The sequence below is a fragment of the Peromyscus maniculatus genome, chromosome 8 (assembly GCF_049852395.1).
Source record: "Peromyscus maniculatus bairdii isolate BWxNUB_F1_BW_parent chromosome 8, HU_Pman_BW_mat_3.1, whole genome shotgun sequence".
In the NCBI taxonomy this organism is placed as follows: Eukaryota; Metazoa; Chordata; class Mammalia; order Rodentia; family Cricetidae; genus Peromyscus; species Peromyscus maniculatus.
The window spans coordinates 8,339,549-8,367,297 of record NC_134859.1 but is presented as its reverse complement, the minus strand read 5'-3'; the positions used below and the strand labels follow the sequence as shown (position 1 = coordinate 8,367,297).

The window sequence follows — 27,749 nt, the reverse complement described above, 5'->3', positions numbered from 1 at the left end:
GGCTGGCCAGTGAGCCCCAGGGGTCTGCCTATCTCCATCTCTTTAGCACTGGGACTTCATCCAATGCAGCCTCTCTGGAAAATATGTAGCAAGTATGTGGGTTTTAAGAGAACATTTTACCAAAAGTCCAAGTGCAGTTCTGAAAGCCTCTGATTGTTTCCTGCCTTGTCATTATCGGGTAAAAGATTAGATGACTGAGGATTTTCTTCCTTACCCATCCCTAATGGGCACCAGCTCACCAAGAATATGATAGGTTATGTGAAGGCTGAGAGCCAGGATGGTGTTTTTAAGGCATTTTATTTCCTGTGACTAGACGTTTGAGTTTTGATTCCCCATTCCCTCGGCATAGAGAGATGTTCCTATCTGCAGATGTAAGGATGACTGCTTAGCCAAACCACAAAGGGTATTATTTTGCATATAGTAATAGCTTCAAGGTGTGTTTTTAAAGGTGGGGAATGCATGCTAAGTTTCTGGCTAACTCTTGAGAGCTTTCTGGGCACAGCCTAGGGAAAGATCTCTAGCAAGGCTGCAGTAGGAATACCGTTCCTCATGCTAAGAAAATGCATGATACTGCCGCAGCTTTGGCTTGCTGTTTGGTAAAGTAAAATTGGAAAAGAAGAAATAAGCCCAGCCCAGTGTTGATGCCAGCCCAGCAGCAAGGCCTCTGATGCCCAACTCCCCCTCTGCAAACCTGTGCTGTTGGAAATCCTCAGCTGAGACAGGAATAGCAGACACAGATGCTGAAGCCAAGGCTCTGCAGTTTTTTCTCCATTCCACCAGGTGCTGCCAGAGAACATTGAGCAGACCCAGGCTCCAGGCGAGGCCTGTTTGCAGCTGCTCTGGAACTCATGGGCTGCTTGGAAGGCAGCAGCAAAATGAGTTGTGCTGATGAGAACAGCCCTCACTCATGTGCAGTTAAATATGCTTCCAAGTGCCTACCCCCACCCCCCAGTTCACAGCAACATTTTGATGCGCACTTGGGTCTTCCCATATGTTCTCACATCCAATCTGTGCATCTAGATCTGCAACCCAAATCCTGCTGCACCTATGGTCAGTCTTTGGCTTTTCCTGGAAGTGCTGGGCAGCCCAGAAGGGAATACCCTTGTAGATGGGGATTTTCCCTGTTTTATAAAGGCTGCTTATTTGTTCTGTCCTTTTCCAGACTCTGGGTCTGTATCAACGAAATGGCAGCCCTCGATCTGTGACCCTCAGCCAGATGTATTTCTGTGTCCCCAAGACTTATTAGTCTATCTCCAGAGGTAAAATGGGTGGTCACTACTATGGATTTGAGAGAGCTGTCCTTGACACTTCCTACCCAGAGCCAATGATGCAGCTCAAACACTACATAGTGTCAAGAGGCAGATCCCAACCCCCAAGAATGATCTATTCCAAAATGTTAACAATGTTGAAAGATGAGAAACCTCATCCTAGAGACAGAAGGTTTTTTTTGTTTTTGTTTTTCGAGCCAGGGTTTCTCTGTGTAGCTTTGTGCCTTTCCTGGAACTTGCTTTGGAGACCAGGCTGGCCTCAAACTCACAGAGATCCACCTGCCTCTGCCTCCCGAGTGCTGGGATTAAAGGCATGTGCCTCCACTGCCCGGCTAGAGACAGAAATTTTACTGACAAATGATTGCATTCTTCAAAACAAATCATGTAAATTGTGGTCATTCTAGAGAGCTCCTCTAGGTCACAACACATCTTGAGATGTCCAAAAGGGTGACAAGACACCACATATTGCAGTTCCATAGGTGACAAATGCACTACTAATACGGTTTCTAGTCCATGCATGTGCTGTGGCATGAGCACTCTGACACAGAAAATCAAAACTCAATGAAAAATAAAATCCAAGATGGACCTGGTGGTGGTGGTGCATGCCTTTAATCCCAGCATAAGGAAGGCAGAGGCAGGGAGATCTCGATGAGTTCAGGGCCAGCCTGGTCTACAGAGAGAGCTCCAGAACAGTCAAGGCTACACAGAGAAACACTACCTTGAAAAACAAAGCAAACAAACAAAATCCAAGGTTAATGGCAGCCTAGGAATGACAACCACGGTTGATCTTCGGCAACCCCACCCTGCCACACTTACACCTCTCTTCATGTTCCTATTGCAAAATGCCATAAATAGCCTGTCTTAAAAACAGTCAATTCACTCTCTTGGTGTTAGTCACCAAACTCATGAAATGAGTCTCACTGGGGTAAAATCAAGTTGTCCACAATGCTGGATCCTTCTGGAAGCTTGAAGAGTCTGTCTCTTGCCTTCTCAAACTCCTAGAAGTCCCTGAGCTGGTGGATCCATCCCCATTTTCAAAGCCACTGGTGTCATATTTTCAACTCCCTCTCTGACTCTGTCTCTGCAACCTTTTAATGACCCTTATGTTTCTATTGTCCCCAGCCCACACACAGAGTCCAATGTAGCCCCTCCTCCTTAAGAGCCTGAACTGAGTCAAGTCTAAGAGGTCATATTCTCACAGAGTCATTTTCTGCCACACCTACTTTATAAAGACTACTAATAGATCTACTGCTTAGGAGAGGATGGGCTTTATTGTCGCTGAGCCTGGATGAGGGGTGTGTGTGTGTGTGTATCTGATGTAGAAAACACCATCTGGAAAGGAAGAATGCTGTTGTTCACTATGGCAGGCAGGTGCGGTTATTGTAAATCATATCCCTTTGGTATCTAGAATTGTGTTTGGGAAGGACTCATACCATGCTGCACTCATTTGCTTTTCGATGTAATGCAAATTCGGAGTCCAACCAAAACCAGAGGAAAGTGTGTGCATATGAGCAACCAGAGTATGATAGAACAACCATCCATTCTCTTCACTGCTAAGCCTCAGGGCAGCACAGTGCTTATTCACGGGTTCAGTGACAACCTGGCAACTTCACTGATTTGAAGCACCTGGCACACCCTGACAGATCCTGTCTCCTCAATGAAGTCTAGTGCGCTGATGGTCTTTCTCCTTGAGCAGAGCTGGACAGACTTAGCCCTCAAGCCACATCTGGCGAACAGACTCTGTTCCTGAACAGACTCTTATGGGAACACAGTTGTGTATGTTTCCATATAGATAATTTTGTGCTATAGTGGCAGGATTAAGTAGTGGCAAAATAGTTTGATACCTGTGGTGCCTGGGGTACCTACTCTCTACCTCTTTACAGAAAACAGAGTTGGGGAGCCCTTGTTTCAGACAGCTCTGTGCTAGTGATCTCTCAAGCTAATATAAAATTTGAACTTGTGGACTGCTCCAATGTCAGAACCCCACCCCCCCATCCTTTGTTACAGTGTCAGTAGTGAGCTATTCCTTTTAAGAACCTTTTCACAAATAATACATGAATCAACAGATGCAGGCATAAGTTGTTTAGGATTTTTTCCCCAAATATATTTACTGAGATAAATTATGCTCAGCTGTGGTGATTTATAGATGACAGTAAAAGCAGAGATTTTAATATTGTAACTATATTCATTTCAAAATTTAAAAAGTTAAGATTTTCTCCTGGGATCATAGTAAACCATTTAAAACTGTCATTGTGTCTAGATGAACAGGAGTAAACACTGCATCTCTACATAGGAGCTTATGGGTGAGCCTGATCTGCTGCGGAAAAGTCATGGTTCTCACCTCCCTCACCTCCTGCGGTGGCCATGGAGATAGCTGTGCTTCCTAGCTGACCTATTGATCTTTTAAGGTAACCAGGCTGCATCTGGATAGGCAGTCAGAGTTGTAGCCTGCTAGAGCAGTCTGTGTGTCGTTGGCCATTGTACTTGAGTTGGATCACTGTGTGGTGTCGACAGCCGCCCTGCGTACTCTGGCAGGGACAGCGACGTCTCTGGTCTTAGCCACTCTGTGGCTACATGAGTTACTTCTCACTGCTGTGACAGAACGTTTGGCAAAAGGAACCCAAGGAAGGGAAGGTTTATTTTGGCACACAGTTTGAGGGATTATAGTCCATGGTGTTGGGGAAACCATGGCAACAGGAGTGTGAGGCAGTTGTTCACATGGCATTTATCTTCAGGAAACAGAGAGGTGAATTCTTTTTTTTTTTTTTTTTTTGGGCGGGGGTGGTTTCGAGACAGGGTTTCTCTGTGTAGCTTTGCACCTTTTTCCTGGAACTCACTTGGTAGCCCAGGCTGGCCTCGAACTCACAGAGATCCGCCTGGCTCTGCCTCCCGAGTGCTGGGATTAAAGGCGTGTGCTACCACCGCCCGGCGAGAGGTGAATTCTTGTCTTCAGCTCATTTTCTCCTTTTTATTCAACCCGGGACTCCAGACTATGAGACAGCACTGGGCACATCTAGGATGACATCCTTTCCTTGCAGGGTCCTCATTGTGTGTTCGCTTGGGGGAATGCTTCTTCTTTTCCTTTGCTGCCCTGAGCTCACCCCACCTCTGCATCTCCTTAAGCTTTACTCCACTTCACTCTATGTTTAAATGTGCTGCCAGCACCAGATTGCCCCAACTCCTCAGCCTCGCCTGATAAGGCTGAGCTGCTGTTGTTGTCGCTCTAAGTCGATCAGCAGAGCAGGCCTGTGAGCAGGTTCTGGGGGGCTGCAGGACCTCTCAGTGTCTGGCTGCTGTGATCAGAGGGTCTGAAGAATGAGAGCGCCTCTGATGCGTTCTTATCAGGCTGAGCCTAATGTCAACCCTGTTAGAGAGCCTGCGTCCGATCTGCCTGTAGCTTTGTTCTGAACCGTTCAGTAACAGCTCAGTGGAGCAGAAAGAGCCCTGCGAATTGATATTATAAACCCGCATGCCTGTTTTATTCATTGCAGAGCGAACAGAATATAACACAAGTATTTATTTCTAGTGGTTAGAGAATGACATTTCTTTCCCCTTTCCCCATTGTTACGGAATGCAGAAAACAACACAGGGTTCTGTGAACACAATTGCATTGAAAAGTTATTGCCAACTGTTCCCTGTTTCCATTATCTTCCACTCTCCTAAGCAGTAGATGCGTGTGTTGAATATGTATGTGTGCGTAATATATATTACATTCGTTTGGATGGTCTTAATAAAGAGTCACGGGCCATGGGATGTAATCCAATTGCTGCCAGTTGGGGCTTCTATCTCTGGCTGTTCCCTTGACCCTTCTACCCCTCCCCATTTTCATTGAAAGTTAGGTTTTCTAGAAAAATTCATGAGCCTTCGTCATGTTTCATTCATCCTTTGCTCCTGGGCATTCCTCACTGAAGGTCAGGAGCTATGAAATTTCTCTTTTAGTGCCTTTGCTTTGATATGGCACAGGCTGGGCAATAGAGAAAATGAAGTGTGGAGAAAATGAAGTTACGGCAATGTCTTAAATGGGATGAGGGGCTGCTCAAGATGGTTTATAAATTAGGGGAGTGCTGCCTGTTGTCTGAGCTGGTATATCTCTCACAAAGAGATCAAGGGAAGGGCTGGACACATGAGTAGCTTCAAGTCATACTTCCAGCTACATTGCTGGTGCTAACTTCCATGATGATGGTGGTGGGGTGAGGGTGGGGTGGGGGTGGGGTGGTAATAGTAGATTATGCCATATAAAAGTGTTGGCATTTGACAATTGTTAACATATATTATGATCACCTTCATATGACTTCTGTCAATAACTGTTCGAGTGATAACTGTGGCCCAGCCCTAAACATTCAACAAGCATTTCTTAGTTCATTGAACCAAATGTATCTTCATCTGTTATTAACTCCATAATTATAATGTAGACCCTGAGTTGTACAAGTGACTTATGGAATACCCAAGCTTCCTAAGAAGCAAAACTTAGACTAAAGTCAGAGAAGAAGACTACATTCTATGCCCTCCACAAGAGAGTTAGTACCCTTTTCTCAACTTCTCACATGCTGCTAAGTCCCAAGGTCATAGACACATTCCTTTGGCCATGTATACAGATCATACCCACACTTATACATTCTAAAATGAGCTTACAAAGGGAAACATTGGGATGGCAAGGAGGCTCAGTGGGTAGGCCTGACTACATGAGTTAAATCCTCAGGTGCCAGGTAGTAGCAGAAGAAAAGAACAAATTGCCACAAGTTGTCCTCTGACCTCTACATATGTATCACAACACACATGTCCCCCAAATAAATAAATGCAATAACCTTCTATAAAGAAGAAAATTATAAGCATGCATAAGCAAGTCACTAGATTCTAGATGTCCTACTAATTAATAGTTTTCATTCATGGTCTGTCAGAGGCTCCTCACAGCTTTGCAGAGTTTCATAGTAAACAGCAAGCTTGTGGGGCTTGCCTTAACCCCAGTTTCCTCAAACTGATTTTCTATTAGACAAATAGTTATAGAAAAAAGCACATGCCCTGGTCTCTCCTGAGCCCTGGTACTTTCCTAACACTAATGTTTCCCAAAATGTACTACTGGACCAACTCTGTTCTGTCCATGCCTGCAGCTGTTCATTATTGCCTTGCTCTGAATCACCTTTTGAAACATTTCTGTCCCCAAGAAATCCCACCATTGCTGTAGCCTACCCTCTTTCCATCCATCCTTATTATCAATGGGTTCCACACTCTCTCTCCCTGTTAAAACCCATGAGCTGACCCCATGCTCATAGCTCCTGATTCAGCGGGTCTCGTATGAGGTCTCCAAAATGTGTATTTCTTAAAGGAGTCCAAGTGATGCCAATTTATTTGCTCTGTTCCTGTGTAGGGATAGACAGGTCTATTACTGAGTGGCTAAATTGCCTTTAGGCACATCTCCTAGAGTCCATGGCCTCATGGTGAAGAGGCTCAGACTCACCTCTTCAGTTTCTGTGCAGAGTAACTGGATCTTCCTTTGCTAGTGTACACAGAGCCTGGATTGTCAGCACAGTGATAGTAATCCCAATTAGCACCTCCAGAAAGGTGTTTCACTGTGGACCCTGAGGGAGTCCTAGTCCCAGATGCTGCCTCCATGGGTTTTCACTTATCAAGTCTAGGGGTAAGACATGAGTATGCATAATTGGTAAGGAATCTAGATTAATCCAAATCAAATAATAGACAGTCTATCGTTACTTATTTATTTAATAAGTGTTTGTCATAGGTATTTATGAGCCAGGTGGTGCTTCAGGATATGGTGGACAAAGTCCCCATGCCCATGGAGATAGTGACATGCAGAACATAGCACACATAAGTACATGTATGGTGAATATTTGGGTCATTACAGGGGATTCATTGAAGAAGCAATAATGAGGCAAGAAGATGGACATTGTTTTTCAGGGGTCTTGGGAAGAAGACACTAGAGGAAATAAAGGTAGAACAATGTAAACAAATCTTCAATTTCAACTTAACACAAATCTATGCTGTTGTTTATAATGTTTTCTCAACGGAAAACCTTGATTTATCAGCCAGTACAGTAGATTGTGTTGAGGGTCTACATTATCCCAAGCATAATTCTCTATAGCTGTCAAATATTAATTCTAATCCTTATAACCATGTACTATCCTCATGATATAAATAACATCCTGAAGAGATTAAATAGTAGACAGGCAGTGTTGCCTTTTCCTACTGTATCCTACAAACTCTGGTGTGTGAAGGCTTGGACTTCCTTTGTGTTTGAAGTCTTCAGGTGGCACTCATCCTCTTGTCATAATCTTCTTGAACACCTAGTTCTTTTATTACCAGGTTCCAAGTTTGTACTATTGCTGTGCACATTGCTTACAGATTGAGTTATACCTTCAACTCCACTGAGAGTGGGGACTGGGTATCTGGGAGTTTAAATTTTTAGATGATAGTTGGGTACCACCAACTATCAATGGTCTAAGATTAATAGATGTCTGGTTGTTCAACAATTGGAGTCTGGTTGAGAATACATATGCTGGGAGTCACTGTGAACAGTGCACTTGGAGTGCATTATCATTTGAGTGATGCAGCTCTCAGAAACAAGAGGTAGAAAACTTATAGAATGGGCAGACAGAAATGATGCCTTGGGATCAGCACAGGCCATGGTGTCCACACTGAATATGAATCCAGCTCTGCTGTTTGTAATTGTGTGATTTGAGCTAACATACTGGAGTATTTATGAGAGCTAACATTGTTAAGAATAAAGTCTCTTCTCTTCATAGATACCATGCTCAATCAAAGGATGTGAGTTCAGTTTTAAGACATAAGAAAGGGGCAGAATTTCTCATGTATCCAGCAATGACTGCTACATTCCCATGGTGGGAAAATAGAAGAAATTAGTGCACTTAAAAAAAAAAAAAAAAAACACTAAAATCATCTCTCCAGGTAGTGTGTGGTGGCACATGCCTTTAATCTCAGCTTTGAGGAGGCAGAGACCATTAGATCTCTATGAGTTCAAGGGGCAGGCCTGTTCTACATAGAGAGTTCAAAGCCAGTCAGGGCTCCACAGTAAAATCCTGTCTCAAAAACAAAACAAAACAACCTCCTACCCACCCCCAAAAGAATCCACTCCTCTGCAGTGGAGGATAGAATTACCCTTCTTGCACATTGCTAGAAAAAAACTTTCTACATGGTGAATGCTTGTTCTGAGTCTTGGGCTGTCAGTGATTTCAGACAGAAAGAAAGGAAGTGAAACTCGCCTGCTTCCTGTTTTCTTTCCATGGTCTCCCCTCAAAGGAGCCGAATCCCCAGCCCTCCTTCTTCTCTCCTTGCCCTTTCTGCCTATTAAACCCCCAATCTGAAACAATTGCTCACGCTTTGTATTCCGTGGGGCTGTAATATTGCCCGGCTATGAGCTCTGTGCAGCAGTTTGTTAACCGAAATGGGAAGTGACAGATTCAATAAAAGGAAATCTCTGTGCCGAGGAAGCAGATATTTTCCCCCTCACTCTCCCTTTCTTTCTTTCACAGCCGACTCTGTGCCCGGAATCCGCAGACTTAGCTTACAGACATGCTGAGGCTCCCTATTGATCCATGTCCAGTTAATTTGATCAGAATAGAGACTTTTATTCCCCGTTGTCCCTTCCTGTAGTGCTTAACTGATGGGATGGAGTGCCCTGGTGTCACCTCCACCCCCTGCTAATTGTTAGGAAAGAAGAACAGTGGACGGGGACTTGGATCCATTCTGGGTTGTAGCAGGAGGCAATGGGTGACAATGTGGCTTTTACATGGGTTCTGGAGAGTCAAACTCACATTCTCAGGCTTAAGTGGCAAGTACTTTATGCAGTGAGCCATCTGCCAAGCCCTGTTCGGACACTTTTTGTGTAAAAGGAGAAATGATGCTATTGACAAAAACAACTAGCAGGTATGGAGCCCCTGTGAAGTGCCAGCAAGAAGTCCAAGCGCACAGTACTTGCTATCCCATGTTGTCCCTACAATGATGCTTCCGAAGAGGAACTATGATTACCCATATTGGGACTTAAAAGATTGACTCCAGGTCTTACATGTACAAATCTTCTCTTAGGACTTTCTGGTATTTGAGCTTACTGAAGATTTATTCCAGTTGTAAGAAATAAAAAGAGATGGTCTCAAGGTACCATGACCCAGTTGTTCTAGAGGGTAACACCTTGTGTTAATATCCTGCAGCATCACAGTAAGGCAGGCATCCTTAATGTAGTCCACCATCCTGTGACTCCAGCTTTGGATGTACGCATTAATGGCTACACTGACTACTTTACAGTGTATTCTCTTTCTTGTGAGAGCTGCCACAGTCCACATGCTGAATAATTCTACTCCCAGGATGCTCCTTACCTGTCTCCCTCTCAAGACCACTACCCATCTCTCCTCCATCTCTACAGGCTGTTGCTTCCAGCATAGTACATGGGAAAGTTGCTATTTGTTCTCTGTCTCTGTCTGTCTTCCTTTCTTTTTCTCTCTCCCCACCTCTACCTCCTCTTGTCTTCCTCTCTTACCCCACTCTCTTCTTTTCCCTCCCTTCTTTCTTCCTCTCTTCCTCCCTCCCCCTCATCCTATAGGTTGGTCCAGGGAAAAAGTTTAGTTACTTTTGGGCTTCACCATGTCCTTTATTTAGTTGCTTCATCACCCTACACACACACACACACACACACACCCCTCATACACTACCACTCATTTCCTAAGTTGGTCCTTGTGTCCTCTGATGAGAATCCCTCATGAGATTACCAATTCATATTTGGGTACTGGAGGTGAGGGTGCTTCTTATGACCTCTCCTTATCTTTGCCTCTCTCCCACAGCCTTACTGGGTCCCTTAACCACACAGAACCTAAGGTAGAGAAGACAGGCTTTAATGAATGACCAATACAGTCATCACCCAATATCTGGAGGGATTGGCTATAGGACCACCCCATAACGAAATCTAGACACACTCCAGGGCAGCATATAAAGTTCTCTTCATAGACCCTACACCTATCTGTCTCTAGTTGTTCCCAAATACAATTTAAGTGATTCTTGTACTGGGCAGTTCAGGGAATAACAAAAAACAGTTCTATACATGTTGAGTATAAACACAATTTTTGTTTTCTTCCTATGGTTCATTGTTTGTTTGTTTCGGGGACAAAAATCTCACTTAAGTTGCCCAGGCTGGCCTTGAATTTATGATCCTCCTGCCTCAGCCTATTGAGTAGCTAGGATTATAAACTTGCCCCATCAGACCTAGCTCAAACAAGTTACTTAAAAAAGCATATTTTTTCAACTAGAAATTAATTAAATAAATGTACATAGGGTCTGTGGAAACAGAGATACAACTGACTTTCTAGTCCAGTGGCTCTACCCCAATGCAGTTTGGAAAGTTACCATGGAAGAAGGTATTTCCCAGAGGGAGAGCGGTTCCTGTGTATCAAGCAGGGTTATTGGTTCTCTGCTGTAGGTTGGGGCTTCATATGCAAATTGCACAATGTGAGGCATCTTCTGAAATCTGTGATTTACAACTTTGACTTTTGTCTCTCTGGCTGTAGTACCCCTTTGTGTATTACCCAGAATTCAATGAGGAGATGAGGTGTTAGGTGCCTGTCCAGCTCACGCCTTTCCCCATTTCTCTCTATCTGAAGGTACTGAAGTCACTCCCTGTACCTGCTCCACACTTGTTGGGCTCAAAATTGGGCTGACATACCCTTTATCCTAGAGCCTTATTTAATCAGATTGAGTTTTGAATATGGGAAATATTTACCTTCTTCCTTTTCTAAAGTATAAGAAAAGATAGTTCTTGTGTTACTCTGTAGAGCTACATGAAATATTGCCATTATCTCTCTCTCTCTCTCTCTCTCTCTCTCTCTCTCTCTCTCTCTCTCTCTCTCTCTCTGTCTCTCTCTCTCTCTCTCTCTCTCTCTCCCACCTCTGTCTCTATATTTCTCCTTCCCATTCTCCTCTTCTCTCCCTGTAAAGTCAGACACAGAATCCTCTAGAACCCCTTTACCATCTAAGCATTACCTTTTTTTTCACTTGCTTGTTTTGCTGTGTACATGTGTAGACATGTGTGTGTGTGTGTGTGTGTGTGTGTGTGTGTGTGTGTGTGTGTGTGAGTGTGTAGGCCATAGGTGAACTTCATTTGTCTTCCTCAGTTGCTCACTCTCCTTTTATTTGGGACAGGGTCTCTCACTTACTCGATCACTCTAATTGAGCTGGACCAGCTGGCCTGTAAGCCCTAGGACTCTCCATGTCTCTCCATCCCCAGTGCTGAGATTACAGCACATAGATTTTTATGTAGCTTTTGGGGGAATCAAACTCAAGTCCTCATCCTGTCTGGCAAGTACTTTACCCACTGAACCATCTCCACAATCCCTAGGCACTGTTTTGTAACTTTGGAATATAACTTGTCCCCACAACCTGATGCTTCTTCAGTCTTCTCCTCAAGAACTCTCTAGCTTAGCTACAAGCGCAGAATTGGAATATTTTATCACAGGAATCATGCTCCTATCCCTGTTCAGCCATCTGCATTTAAGGGGATCCCTTCCTCCTCAGTGTTGTAAGGTATGCCCGGCTCACTCCCTGAACAACTTGGTGCACATGGCGGCCCTGAATGGGGCCAACTCTGATGTCTCTTGTCAGGCGCTCCCTGCCTTTTGTTTTCCTGCACATTTGAATAATACGCTGGATTACCATGGCGAATGCTGCACCCCATGCAAGCTTGGAATCTTTGCCTAATTAACCATGTCTAACAGGGCCGGTGCCCTGTCCCCTTCTCCACCAGCACGGAAGGAAGTGAAGATTCTTTTATCTTTCTTCAAAATTGACTTGCTCTCCCGACCTTCCAGTGGCTTCTGCCTTATCTGTTTACCTCCTGTGCCTTTGTAAAGCTGTTAATTTTCAGTGGCACCTCCTATCTGGTAGTAATTAACACATTGAACATTGGAGAAATAGCTCTGCTTTATGCAAAATGCTAATGGAGGTATTTTTTCCTCCGCTAATTATACCACTGTATTTTACTGATCTACGTTGACCTAAAAGGATCTTTCTATTTCTTCCTTGCTTCCCTCCCATTTCGTTTTCTTCCTTTCTGTTATTTTTATTGAAAGAGCCAGTACAGTTTGGGGACCATTTGGGCAGCAGAGTATGAGATCATTACAGTCAGAGGCTGTCTTTTCACAGCCTCGCACGTAAGTACATTTGCTGTCGCTCTTCTTGTTCGGCATTGGACCACTCTTTGTTAGTTATGAGACTGATCTGTTGGGATGTGTGCTCTCCCTGGAATCTAACTACTCTGTCTTGGTAATTACACAGATGGGGCCCACCACTCCTTCCTTCCACAGAGTGCTGAGATCCCAGCAGATTGCCACTAGCCCCTCATCCTGTTAGATTTTAGGGCAGCGGAGCCGGAGCCCTTGCCTCCTCCAAGCAGATCCTGGATGTATTTGTCACCTTCCTCTGCTTAGGCTCAGGATGTAAGCTGTATGGAATACCGGTTCAAAGAGATGGAGGTGTGTGGAGGAGGCTGGTGGTCACAGCAGTAAAAACAGGAGCAAAAACAACAGCTTCCGTGCAGGACTCTGGCTGGAATGATGATGATAGAATCGTCCGAATCGATACGTCTCTTGTCAGACGCACGTCTGATGTTTGAATCAACCAGGCCTTTCTGCAAGAGATTTTCTCAAGAATATTGAATTATTTATTATTTATACCCCCCCTTCCTTTCTGATGATTTTTTTCCCTCTGACTTAGTAAAATTTGTTTTTCATGCTGCTGGTTTCAATGTTGTCTACTCTTTGATAAATAGCAGTAATTGGGCATATAGCAGAAGTCGTGTACAAATGTGCGACTTCAATTACATCCAGAGCATTTTTTTCTTATATTGATTTTTTTCTTATAAGATCTGGTCTCTCTCGCCCATAGTGCTGAGTATTTTAAAGAATTATTCTTTGTCTGCGAGTGTCAGCATGCCTTCTATGTATCTTTTTAAAGAACGTGAATCTTCCTTCGCCCCATGCTGTATATGGCAGGGGCTGGGAAACAGTGAGCTATCCCTGACCAACCCTGCTAAACCTGCCTCACTTGGTTGCCGCCCAGACTTGCTACTGTGTGATATCCCAGACTGGTTTTCTATGTAAGAGAATGGCAAAGACAAAGAAGGTGACGTTGTTGAGTCAGAAACTGGTGTATAACTGCAAGACGGGGTTTTCTATGGTAAAAAGGGAGATGAAAGATGAAATCAAAAAAGAAACAGATGTGAGTATTCTTATCAAGATTCAGAAGATATTTTTTGGATGCTCAGTGTTTCTCGTTTTGAAGTACCTCTTGTCTAAGGCTCTTGCATCACAGGCATTTGCAGCCTGTGTTTTCTGCTAGCCTGGTCATTGTTCGAGCAGAGCTGACTATCAGTGCTTATGCGTCACAGGCACACATCTCCCCAGTGTTAAGTCAGAGCTTGTGGACATGCTCATCATGGGTTGTGACATTTTCTGGCACAGCCAAGGTTTATAAAGCAGGGATCTGATATTGGACAGTTTTGAAATAACTGCTCAGAGTGAACTTACAAGCTGGAGACATAAGCAAGGCCTGCAAGCCTGTGAGTGTCCTAAGGTTTCCGACACTTCAGGCATACCCAGAGTCCAGTCGCAGCTCCCACAGGGAGAGTCTTTCCCAATAAGCAGTTGTGCAAATAATACCTGGGCATTGTGGCTTTTGTAGCCCCAGGTTTCTGAACCACTGTATCCTGCTGTCATCAGCAGTGTAGTGAGGACTGAAATACCATGAGGATGTTGAATTATACTTTTAAGGACATGTAAATAGAGGATTTTGATTTAAAACAAAACAAAAACTGTTTTGAAGGGGAATTGAGGACTTCAAGGACATTTTCAGGTAAGGTATGCACACATACTATTTTATCCTATCCCCCAGTTCCTAAAGCTGTACCTGTCATACTTTGTTCAGAGGCTGGAGCGTAGCATCAAAACCATCCGAGTTTGATGAAGGAGTCTAGGAGTCTAACTCCAACTTATTATGCCGCAGGTGATGATGCTGGGATTTAAAGAGACAAAGAGAAATCAAGTTGTTGTTAGCTTCAGCTGTGCCTCTGGACTGCTCTCTCTCTCTCTCTCTCTCTCTCTCTCTCTCTCTCTCTCTCTCTCTCTCTCTCTCTTTCTCTCTCTCTCACTCACTCCTGTGTGTGTGTGTGTGCCACTTGGATAAAACAGCCTCTCTCCTCCCTAGTGGGCTGCCAGGCACAGCCTTCAGACATAGCCTTATTGTCTTAGATTTCTTTTCCTATCATGTAGGTGTCTATACCACGCCACCCACGCAGGAGAGCCAGTGAGCTGTGAAATATATTCATTGTTAGAGTACCCAGGAAATGGCGGCAGGCATTTGCAGGTAATAGCGTCGGACAGGCAAGGGAGACCGCCAACATTACCGGCATTATTTCGGTTGCCTTTTTCATTACAGGTTCGGGAAATAGGCAGCAATTCGATTATGGCATGATTTGGGGTGGAATTGCTTGCACCCCTGACCCCGTCACTGGGGGATCCAGTGAAAAGTCAGCTCAAATAAAGTTTATAGTGCATTAACTGGACAGAGCACAGCCTCACCCTACAGAGCATGATTTCTCATCTTCCAGTGGTTTGTAACTGCAGAGCAGATCTATCTGTACCTTAAGGCACAGGGAGGATTGGCTGAGATGTATAGGAGTGAGCGGAGGCAACCAATAGCATGCAAACCCCTCCTCTTCCATGTGCAGCTCTGGGCTCCTCTGCAGCTCTCTGAGGCAGTGTGATTAATAACACAGAGACATCCTGCTTGTTGGATTATTAATTTCCCATCCCCTTTGCCTTATTTTTTTTCTTGGTACATATTCCTGATGGTTTTTTCCTGCCCATTTGCTTTTTGCCCTTTGCAAAGCCTGGCCATCCCTCCTTTTCCCTCCTGTGGCCCACCCTCTTGCCCATGGAGCTAATCTCCAGCACCTGACCCTGACACCGCTACTCAACCTGTGCCTGCTTGCTTCACACTTGGGGTGAGTGTATTGCCTCCCACTGGGGACTGTGGTTCTAGAAGAGAGAGAGAGAGAGAGAGAGAGAGAGAGAGAGAGAGAGAGAGAGAGAGAGAGAGAGAGAGAGAATTTGTACTGTGCTATATTTGATCTTGGCCTTTTGTTAAGGGTGCCCTACAAAGCAAGGCTAGTTAGTGAATAAGTATCCCCGATCCCAATCCAGCTGCCACACACAGAAATCTGATGTCTCTTTTTAAACTAATCACAGCTCCTCTCACCAGTTCTGCACACCAAGAGTGCACATTGCAAAAGACAGAAAGAGGAAATAAAGAGAAACCATGGCAGGTCCGTGCATAGCTGTTGTTACTCAGAGATACTTGAGGTGACTGAGTTTCATCTGACAGTGGGTTTGAGAGTGAAGTAGCAAAAGTTTGGGAGGCTGCTATAGGTCCTTGAGAGATGCACGGTACTTTGTGTCAAAACTTCCATCACCAGCCTGAGTTGCCTGTTTTACATTTGTGCTTGAGGTACAGAAGGAGTATTTGATGCTGACGTGGGGATAGTTGGATATACCATGTGGTTCAGCTTGCTCTGTTGATGTGGTGTCTGTTAAGGGGGGCCTTGGGGGAGTCTCTATTTTGATTTGCTGACCTGCTCATGTGTCAGGTTGGTAGAACAGGAGGGGAGCAGGAGACAAGATCACTTCCTTCGCACACTCCACGGGGCCCTGAGTGGCTCCAGCTCTCTCCTCTGTTTTCTCAAAGGCTTCTTTTCTTCATATTCAACTCTCCCACTTCTTGGAAATCAGGATAATTAGCAGAAGATGGGGGATGGGACCTAACTAGTTTTCACCATCTGCTTTGACCAACACAGGGCACACTTCTCAAGTAAAACTGTTTTTTTTTTGTTTTTTCTTTTTTTTTTTTTGTTGTTGTTGTTGTTGTTGTTGTTCGCCCCCAGAAATACATTTTTTGGAAGATTGCCTTAAAACAGCAAAATTCCAAAGGTCTGGAGGTAAAAGAATTTGACACAATTGTTCTCTTCATTTATACAACCCGGGCAAGGCAGGAATTCATCTTCCAAGTTGATTATCTCTGGTTTATTTTGAGTGGGTGTATATGTGCTCACACACATGTGAAATGTTTGAAGATTCGTCAGTGAATTTTCAGGAATAAGAATACTTCTATGATACATGGATTCTTCGGGCATTTTTCTCATAAAAAAGCACAAATAGATCAACCATGAGTTGTATAATTTAGGTTTAACTGTGTCTTAAGGAATGTGATAAGTGGTGTTGTTTTGTTTATGTAACACTCACTCACAAGGTGTGTACTGGTTGTCTGTTCATTTCCTCTATCTATATCATCGAGCAGAATAAAAGACTCACATGGAGGGGGGAACATGCTATCTTTGCCTGGTCAGAGCTTTGATGTTGTCCTAACACAAACAAATAAGGAGACTGTTGGAGTTACCAGAGTCCCCACTTGGAATCCCCAGTTAATTTTTCTTCAGGTTCTAGTTTCTAATCTTCCTTTGGGAATAACAGGTGTGATTATTTTTTTTAATTGGATGGCCCACTAAGAGGTAACATTTAAAGAGGGGAAGTTGAAAACTGACCCTCAAATGTAGACAGACAGGATGCTTAGAAGTTTGCGCATAAAGAATAAATGTGCTTGAGATATCAGCACAGTACAATACACTCTTCTAGGGCTTTTATTTTAAAACAAGAGAAACTTTAATATAACTGTAGTAAGGGTTAACTTTTATTAGTGCTATTAAGGTGAAAGACATATATCTATATCTATATACATACATAAATACACACATATGCTGTTGAAAAAAATCTTATTTGGGCAATTAGAGAAAAGTATTGCATTTATGTTTTCAAGAACATTTTTAATATTCATTTTTATTATATTTTTATTTTGTTTTGTGTCTATGTATGTTGGGGGTTAGGGGAAGGACACATGTTTGCCACAATGCACGTGAGGTAGTCAAAGGACAACTTGTGGAAATTCTCTTCTTCTCCTATGTGGGTCCCAGAGATCAACTCAGGTTATTAAGCCTGCATCGTTACCCACGGAGCCATCTCACCAGCTCAAATGACTACTTTTATTGTATATATATATATCATGCTAAGATTCCACTATTGCCTACTGCTTTGTTTTTTACAATGTGGGTTTATGACGTAAGCTTAAAGAGAGCGATGGTGCTTGGAGTGTCTTTGCTGTGGCTCTTTTTAAACCTTCAAGGGAGAAGGCATAGATGTGCTGAGGGACAGTCCATACTCTTAAGACTATGAGAGTCCTGCTCCTCTTCCCTTTTCCTTCTCTCTCCCAGCCCTTCTTCCCCCTGATTATGCAAAGGAAACCTGCTCAGAATCTATTTTGTACTTGAGAAAGATCAAGGCAGAGGGGCCTTTCTCTCAAGGACCTGAAATGACATTTGTCACAGAGTGTGTCACATCTGGGCTTTAAATACCATCTTATCCCTGCACTCTTCCTTTGTTTCAAAGTTGCCAAATGTTTCTTTGTGGTAACCAGGGCTCTCCTTCATTCTGTTAGCACACTTTTCCAGATCAGCATGTGAGAACAGTGAAGTCGGTAGCGGCCTGGCCAGGGACTTTTGGAACACAGCCTGGGCAGAAGGTCTGTATGTTTTGAGAAGACCCTTCCTCCACTTTAGAGCAGCCTCTCTGGAACTGAGGCGGAATGTATCTCCTAGCCCAGACATTGTTGTGTAATTGTTCTTAAAATATGTCCTTGTTTTGTTTCTATTTTACACACACCTTATACAGACAGACATAGAAGAAATCAGTGCATTCCTTCTCCCCCGAAAGCTTTCTCCCAGGTTCTCCTGTGTTTATAGAAATCGGATCAATTGTTTATGCACAGTGATGTTCAACTGTTTATGGAGTGTCTGGGCCTCAGATGTTGGGAGAGAGACCCATGGAGGTAACATCCTATTAATAGCCAGGAGGGGAATAATCATTTTAATATGCTCAAGCAAAAGCCAGCCTGCTGCCTTCTGTCTACCCTGCCTGCTCTGAGTCCATACTTTGTAAAAGCAAGCACAGCCACAAAGACCTCTTGCAGAAGTGATTACAGAGATGTGATTACCACAAATTGAGTCTTTTCTCTGCTTGACAGTGATCCAGGCATTGTCCCCCCACTTAATCCTCTCTAGCAATTTGCCTACAGTTGCTGCTAACAAGAGATGATTGGAGAGGAGTTGTGAGTCCCCACTTAACATCAGCTCCAGGGCATGGTGTGCACCTCACCCTAGTCTGGCCTGTCTAACCATTAACAGGCCACCTCACTGGCTCCTTTAGCTAATGAGAGTTTTCAAACACCAGCTTGAGTTTTAAGCAGTTATCTGGTTCCCTGTGCAGTAGAACATATAAAACAGAGAGGGGGTGGGTTGTTCTTTAAACCAGTCAGATAGGTCCCAACAAAATGAGACATACTCTATCCTTGGGACCCCACTTGGTCTTTAGGCTAATATTTTTCCAGTTTCCTCCTGCAAGCACCCAAGAATAGTGACTGGACCACGTCTCAGAAGTCTGAGCCGAACAGCCTCTGGTGTTGCAACACTAAAGTCCTGTGATTCAAAGCAGGCTAAGTGTGGAACAGCACAGGAGATCTCAGACTTAGTGTTGGCTAGCACAGAACCTCAGAAGTTCAAACTCAGAGGGTCTAGGATGGAATCACAGAGTTTGTGCTCTAACAAACTCCCAGGTGTTGCTGATGCTGCTGTTCAGAGAGCCCAGGAAAAGCACAGGTGGACATGGACAGATAGGGGCTTTGCAGTGCAGGATGCTCGACACTTGAACTGAGCTATAGACTTTTAGTAGTCTGTCCATAGAATGTTTTATGTCTCCTTCCCCTTGCTCAAGCTAATGTAACTGTCTGTGTTCTCAAAATGTCCTTGTTTGTCCCTCACTCATCTGGAATGTTCTCATCTTTTAAGTTTTAGCTTAAGTATAGCCTTTGTTGAGAGAACCAAAGTCCAAATCCCTATAGCTCCTTGTAGATCCTTAGCTGATGGCCCTGCCCAGCTGTTCCTATGTCTTTGGCCTTATCATCATTGACCCCCTTCATTGGTTTTATTGCTCTAAGGCAGAATTTGCCATGCACTTGTGTTATCCCAACATTTGTCAGGCAGAGAAGACAGCCGTGCAGTGTCAGGTCAGTTTGGGTTACATAGAGATGCCTTGTCTCCAAGCACAATAGACACAACACAGCAAAATCAAAGATGCAAGCCATTCCTCCAGCACCTCTTGTGGCTTGTACCTAGCACACAGTCACACCACGCAAGCGCTTTTTAAGCAAGCCATTATTAAGTCTTTCTGAGGCCAGTGTGAGTTATGAGAATAGGTATCTAGTGGTAAAGATCAGATGTTGGAATCAGAAAACCCCCAGTATCTGAGTGTTTGAACAACTATATATGAGAGTTTTATTTGTTTTGGTTTTGCCTGGAGGGCGCTTCATTTCCTTCCTGTGAAACTCAGTCCTACCCATCTTTATAATGTGCCTTTGTAAACGGGTCTGGATCAGTAGCAACAGTGGCAGCCTTGCACTGTTTCTGACCTTCACACACAAGTAAGGAAAAGCACAGCCTTCTCCTTTGCAAGCATTCAGTACATCAGAGGCTTGCTTTATTTTATTTCTTGTGTCCTGGGATAGTCACTCTCATGTAAAGATTGGAAATGGAAAGGAGACCCCTTCAGGAACATCAGGGAAACAGGAGGAGTGGTTACTTTGTCTGGATCTCACTAAAATAAATCAAATGAGCATTTTCTTGGGCATTAGAGTCACAGGAAAGAGGGGGCTTGGTATCAGACAGAGGCAAAGCTCGCCTGTCTTCCTGGCCGCCCCAGCATCGTGTTTGCCACTTTACAGCCTTTTTTTTTGTGGGTACACTATGGGTATTCAGTCCTTCTCTGGGGGCTTCATACCCTTCCATCTTTCGCCCTGTTCTCTGTAAGCCACTGATTCCTAGAAGCCTTTTCTTGCCCTCCCTTCAAAGGCATCTCCTGTCCAGCAAGCACCCTTTCTTAGCTGTAGCCAGGACCTAGACTTTTCCTTTATAAAGTCATCTTGCATGCACTCCATGTCTTTGTCTGCTACTGTACCAGAAGTTCCATGCATCCACAGGACTTTCTGTTTCTCTTCTATTGTGTTCTCAGAATCCTGGTCAGTGCTATGCACTAGGTAAACAGGAAGTCATTGTGGATGGGCAGATGATGCAAGGGTGGGCCAAGGCTGTCATGTAAACACAGGACACAATGAAGGTGGGGGGATAATGTTATGTTTCTCTGGGGAAAGTAGAGTCTTCACTGTTAGATAAAGGACAGTAATAGAATACAAGAACATGCATTCCACATTTTACTTTGAAGTAGTGTTTGTTCATTGTGTGTTCTGAGATAGCCTTGCTGTGAAGCTCACACTAGCCTCAAACTCATGATCCTCTTATTTCTGGAGTATAGATGTTGGAAACCATGCTTACCTCCTAGACTTTATTCTCAGGTCACTAATTAACTTCATCTTTCCATTGCTCCCCTCCCTCTTCTGGCCTTCCTTCTTTCCTTCCCTTGTTCCTCCCCTCCTTCCCTCCCTCCCCCACATCAGCAATTACTGTTTTGTATACTATGCATTGGCACCCTTTGGCAAACTGGCAAGTTTATCAGTAAACGCAATGTATGAGAAAGCCCTGCCTTTGTGGGGTTTATATTACAGCATTACATCTGCCTACTAACTTTCTGTCCATTATTATTGAGTGTTTCTTGGCCAAGGACCATCTATTATGACAGCTTGTCCCAACATATAATTCAGTTCTTCAGAGTCCATGCTCAAAAGAAATTGACTGACAGGCTAATTTCTCCAATATTTGTTTATGAGTTTTCCACTAATACTATAGAGCTGATGAGTCCGGCACACTCCATTATTTGAATATTTCTTAATTAATAATAATCCTCAGAGGGAGTTTAGCTATCCTAGCTTCATGTCTTTTCACACAATCATTCTAAGTCAGGGAAAGAGTTGATTGGTTTTAGTTATCCATCCCCAAAGGCCAGGCTGCCACAGTTCACTGAAGGGAATATTTTGAACAACTTCCTTCTGAACTAAAAAGGTACAGAGCCATTTGATACCGTTTAATCTCATTAAAAATTGAGAGTGTGGTGATGGATGGAGTATTGGATTTCAAGTTCTATGACCAGGCTCCACTTTTGAAGCCCGAGTTAGCCCAATGGATGGACGGATGTTCGGGTGTCAGTCAATTGACCTTTTCTAGTCTTCACTTCCTGGTTTGTGTGCAGCAAGCCTTTGGTGTCCTGAGCATTATGGAGGGGGGGGGATATGCCTGGGACAGAACCAGCATACTACCTAAGAATCCCAGTTAGCTCAGTTTTTGGACTCAGATACATATAACCATGTAAACATGAATAGAGAGAACAAACTTTGTTTTTTGACCCAGCAGGGGTCTCTGAAAATGAAATTCTAAACAGTCTTAGTAAATAAGAAACACAGAGCCAAATACAGAGGAAATAGCCAAAAAGATCAGAGCAATAGCCATGACTAGCTTTAGCTTACCACCAGCAGTAGCTTCCCCAGAGAGAGAGCTTCTTCCTGTCTGACTTGTCTTTTTATTGCCTTTCTGTTCTGCCTTCTCATTGGCTCTGAACCCTACCACATGACTTCCTTGTCACTGCCTGTCTATACAGACCTCCAGGTCTCTATGGTTGGTACTGGGATTAAAGGTTCATGTCACCATGCTTGGCTGTGTCCTTGACCACACAGAGACTCTGCCGGCCATGTGATCGGATTAAGGGCGTGTGCTACAACTGCCTGCCTTTGCTTATGGCTATTTGACCTCTTATCTCCAGGAAACTTTATTTATTAACATACAAATAAAATCACATTTCAGCACAAATAAAATATCACTATAGGTCTTGGCCTCCCCCACCTCATAGAATGACAGTTTACACCAAAGCAAGGCTGAGCAAAGCCCAAGAACTCCTGCCGCTCATGGGTAGAGGCTAATTAATTGTCCACATTCTGCTGATGTTCCATGAGTGTCTCATTGTACTCCTCTCCCTGTTCTCACACCACCTAGTTTTCAGGGTTAGTATCCAGATAACATGAGGATATTCTTATCAAGGACTTCCTGCCTTCTTTATCAGGGGATAGACTGTGGCCCATGGAGACCCTCTCTGCTCTGACTTTCTATGCCCAGAAGTGAACACCCTGGTGGGAACCCCCAGCATATGCTGCTCCTACAGAACGCCCCCCCCCCCAGGTCTGTAGGGATGCATGGTAACATCCCAGACCACAGGTCTGTCCTAGGAACTCTACCTGGAGCAGGCATGCTGCCCTCCGGAAATTCATTTTCTTTCTTTTTTTTTTTTTTTTTTTTGGTTTTTCGAGACAGGGTTTCTCTGTGTAGCTTTGTGCCTTTCCTGGAACTCACTTGGTAGCCCAGGCTGGCCTCGAACTCACAGAGATCCGCCTGGCTCTGCCTCCCGAGTGCTGGGATAAAAGGCGTGCGCCACCACCGCCCGGCTTCATTTTCTTATTTTAAACAGGGCGGGGGAGTACTGTGGCCCACAGGATGCGATAGACTCCTGGAAGTGGGGTGAAATTAACTTCTGGAGAAGAAGCTACTTTGCTACCCAGCTCATCAAGCTGATCAGGAGCATCTAGGATCCTATGCCCAGAGGAGAATGCTTTCGTGGGTTCAGCTAATGTATCCAGAGACCCAACTGAGGCTATTTGGGGAGGGAGCTTCTTAAAGATATAGGCTTTCCTATCTTGGGCTAAGTTTTTAGAAGGTTTTACTCTGAAGGACCAAATGTAACTGCTCTGGACTTTGAATGATCTGTCAGTGTTACAGCTCTACTCTACTGGTTGAAAGTGACAGCTGCCAGATACACACATAAGTAAATTATGGTAATGGTATTCCATTAAAATTTACTCACAAAAACAAGGAGTGAGCTGACCTGATCCATAGACCATAGTTTGAGATCCATGACTAGTCCACATGGGCTGAGCACATGACACAATAATTGAGTCTGGGATCTGGTGGTAGATAGGACTGTTAGACAGTGGCCAATGAATGAAGAAGTTGGTGGAGTTGGGGTAGGGTGTTGACAAGTGTTGAGAATTAACAGCTGATGTGACTGGAAGCTGCTCTTGGAGAGGCCAGGACTAAATGATCATAAAGATACTTGAGGAGTCACACTGGTGGAAGGGAAGGAGATGAGAAATGCTCTTACCATAGTATAGTGCCCCACAAGGTAGCAAAAGCACGTTGAGATCAACCTGGGGATAGAGTTGGGGCAAACAGAGTCAGCTTATCTCACTGGACTGCATTCAGAAAGGCCCTAGGAGCTTAGATTTATACAATAGTTCCAAAGATAGTCTTTCAGGTCCCAGGCTGCCCTGCATGCCATCCTGTTGTTCACATCTTCCATCAGTAAAGGGCATTCATCATGTGTAATGAACCAGCAGTGTTACACTGTTGTTAGCTAATGTAGCAATTGTATCAAACATTGTTACCCTTGTACCTCTCCCCTCTCTGTTCTGGCTTCCTATCTAGGATCTCATCTTGATTTTCATGTCTTTGTCAACATGGTTCTCTCTGGCCTACTACTGTCCCCCAGATTTCACTTGGTTGTGATGACTTGTGGTTTTGAGGAATACCAACTGGGGTTTTGTAGGGCGACTCTCCATGGATGTCCACCAGGTGCTAAGACTGGGCTTGTGTTGTTTAGATAAGACCATGGTGGTGAAGGGAGTGGTACATATTTTTAGAGTAACTTAGCAACTATGATGTTCACCCTGATCATTGCCTGGGGTGTGGGCTGTTTCTTCCCAGACAGATTGACTCTTTTGCTTTCCTTGCTGTCTCCATTGAAAGGAAGTGCCTATGAGAAGCCTTTGCTTAAGGTATGAGCAGGCATACCTGATTTTCTTGAGACACCATCTATATTCCTGGGAATGGAAGAAAAGGGCTTGACCAGTGACAGGACATTTTCTGTTCCAGCAGGCACTACAGGGGTGTATAATCCTGGGAGGATGACAGGACTTCACCTCTGATTCCTGGTCTAGGATCTCCAGTCTCAGTGAGATCTGCCAACCCTCCCACCTCCCCAGATCATTTCATTTCCTTTCTGCATCTTCTTGGTACATTTTAAGCTATCATGGTGCCAAAGGGAAACTCCAGAAGCCCCAGATGCCAGCACCCACTGATACACTACAGGACCATTTCATGTGCTTTGTGCTGCCAACTTGATAACTGTGAAGCAAGCGCACGCACTGCCCCCAGTGGTGCTAGGATTTGATGTCTATCCCCTTCCCTTTTACGATTATCACATGGGTATCCTTCTTCCTCAGACATGTAGCGCCCCACTTATGGGCTGGAAAAGTACTCCTGTCTATCGAACTCAGGATGAGTGAGTGCCTCTCCTCAAGCCTGCTGATTTCTAGGCTTTCTGGTGTCAGACTATGGGAAGGATGCTACCAGAGACAAAAGGACACTGTCGGCATGTTATTAATGTTAAAAATTGTTGACATTCCACGCAGTATGTTTTTCTAATTAGAGCTGAGCCGTGGAGTACTATTCTCATAATCAACATGGGAATGGAAAACTCAGCAAAATTTCATGTATTTGCAATGAAACTGCTCCCCGGCAACATAAAAATGGCTTTTATAACATAAAGGCTGTAATTAGAATAAGTCAAATCAGTTGGAAACGATTAAGGCCAGAGTCGGCAAAGCTGCCTTCTAAATATTTGTCTGGAGATTAGCCTACTCCTGCAGCCTGGAGAAGCATCTCTGATTTACTCATATGGCTCGACATGGCAAAGATAATCTTGCAGCAGGCAAATGAACCCAGATTTAGATGTGCATGCTGGTCTTTGCCTTAACTTGACAGGAGGCAGCCCATTGGAAGGGAAGTCAGAAAAAAAAAAATGAATATAGGGTCACATTAGACAAATTGCTTTTTAAAAAAAGGCACATACCACGATCATCAATTTAAATTCTTTTCAAATGTGCTGGGTCTTTGAAGCTTTTAGGATGCACTTTAAAAGTCCACGTGGAATAATTTCCCTGCATGTCAATGCGACAGTTGATGTGCGTCTCATTGTATTTAAAATTATAGTCCTGAGATGAGACTTGGTGCTTGCTGCTTGTCTGACATCAGCTATTAAAATACAAGTAAATCTTGGCAGGTGAAAATTTAAAGAAGAAAAGATTACATAAGAAATTTCAGAATTGTTAATATTAATTTGCTAAACAAGGGGACATTGAGTATGGAGAGTTCTCCAGCCCTTCCAATAAGATGCTGAGATGGGGACTTGCCCCTTATTCTTGCTGGAGGGTGAGAAAAGTGGTTACAATTGGGATATACACAACAGTATGGAAGAGTTACTAAGGATTTCAGTGCATGGTCTTTTGAGGCCAGGCTCCTTTTCCTGCATCCTCAGGAGCACCAGATTAGCACTGTACTGGGCTGGAAGGAGAAGGAAATGAAGGGGAGAATAAGGAAAATCGAAGCTCTTGAGATTGGGCAGGAACATGCATGACTTCTTGCTTTACTTTAGGAGAATGGTGTAATCCACCCTGACAGGTTCCCCACTCATTTGTAAACCCTTCCAATTCCCAAACTTGTGTGCATGTCTGCACTTAGCCATTGAAAATATAATCAGCCTAATGCATTCTCTTACTGAATTTTAAACCAGCCCATTAAAACTCCTTTAACGTGCTAAAGTCAGCTTCAGAGAGGGTTTCCATTTCATCTTTATTGAGCTGACGCTGTGGTTGCTCTCCCCTTGCACCACAGTGAGCGCCTGTCAATAATTCAATAGTGTAGCCTTGACGGGCCCATGCCTAGCCTAGGCTTTCAACCCAGCCAAGCAGCTTGTCAAAGCCTGATGCTCTGTCAATGACCGACTGATCTATACTGCATGAACCCCCTCCCTCAGCTCTTGATGTGTCCCTGGGAATAAAAAGAAAGCCATTTCAGAAGTGAACCCAGTGAGAGGCACCTGTTTGTAGAGAATCTTTAATGAGGGCAGGTCACACTATTGCTGGCTGGTGTTCAGCACAAGTCCCTATACTTTGTTTGGTTGAGGCAGTATGAGGTCTCTGTGTTCACACAGGATGTGCTTAGGAGCCCTTTCATGGCACTGGGGAAGGGATGTCCTTGACATCCCAGGGAACTCTTTTACACAGGTCCTTGTGTCACATCTGCTTCCCAGTTACAGGAGTCCATGAACTCATGGATCTAGGGACAACATAGTAGTGATCAAGCATTGTTACCACACCTTGCTGAGCTGCAGCCTGCATCCCCAGTGCCTGTGACTCCAGACTCAACTCCCTCTTCATTCCTTCACAGAGTGTTATGAATCTATATTGGCTCTGGAAGTCTAAGAAAAGTAGATTAAAAATAAAAACAAAACCACAACCTCCCCTAATTTTTTATACAGAGGAATTTATATCTACTGACTATAAAAAGAACAAATCATCTGCATTTTTTATTTTGATATATATATATATATAAAATTTGAAAATTGCAAATATGCATACAATATCTCTTCATCATATTTACCCTCTACACTCTTCCCCTTCATCTTTCTATGCCTCACAACATATCTCCTTTCCAACTAAATGTCCTAGTTATGGGTTTTGTTAACCCATAATTATCCACTTAGCTTATGCAGTCTCTAATCCTTAAATGTCATTCCAACTGAAGATGTACAGATAAGTAACTCCTCTAATAGGAAAATGAGAAGAATGTGTCCTCCATGTTTAAATGCTGGATTTTTCTGAGTCCCTGTGCTGCCCATTTCCCCCAAAGACACTCGTTTTTTCAGGAATAGATAACAAGTTTTCAAGGTGTGCTGCATACCAGGGCTGTCTCCTTCTGTGATGACATCTGCATTGCTAATGGATGTGACTTGTCCTTATGCATACTTTTCCCTGAGTATCCACCTTCACATCTGTGCTCTTTTCCCTCACCATCCCAGGGCAGAGCTTGTAGGAGAGGTGGCAGTGTCATAGATGAGGAGGAATTCAACACCGTGTTCAAAGGAAAAGGAAAGCTGGCACACCGAGAGGCTGGCACACCAGTCTCTGATATCATCTACCCACAGACTATTTAAGTCCTAAGAAAGTAAATTAGCAAGCAGTGTTTGATTACCTCTCCAGTAAATGGCAGAGGACTGCATTGTCCTTGCTATGGCATACCTTGGTAGAGGAAGTGCACACCCTAAATTAACGCTGAGGAATATGCTGAACTAACACTGTAAGAATGGGAGACTGTTCCTGGGCCACCCTGTTAATGTAGAGTAAGGGTGTCCTACCAAGGTGCACTGGTTGAATGGTCTGTCCTTGGCTGGTGGGGCTAACAGAGAAGTTATGCAGACCTTTAGATGCAGAACTTAGCAATGAAATAGGTCATAGGGAGTAGGACCTTGGGAATATCTT

At 43.9% G+C, this 27,749-nt stretch overlaps 1 protein-coding gene across 29 annotated transcripts in view; it reads left to right on the top strand.

Annotated features, from left to right (window-relative positions):
- Rbfox1 (RNA binding fox-1 homolog 1) overlaps positions 1-27,749 on the top strand; it is a 574,719-nt gene that overhangs the window by 304,563 nt on the left and 242,407 nt on the right. The gene's annotated exons all lie outside the window — the stretch shown is intronic.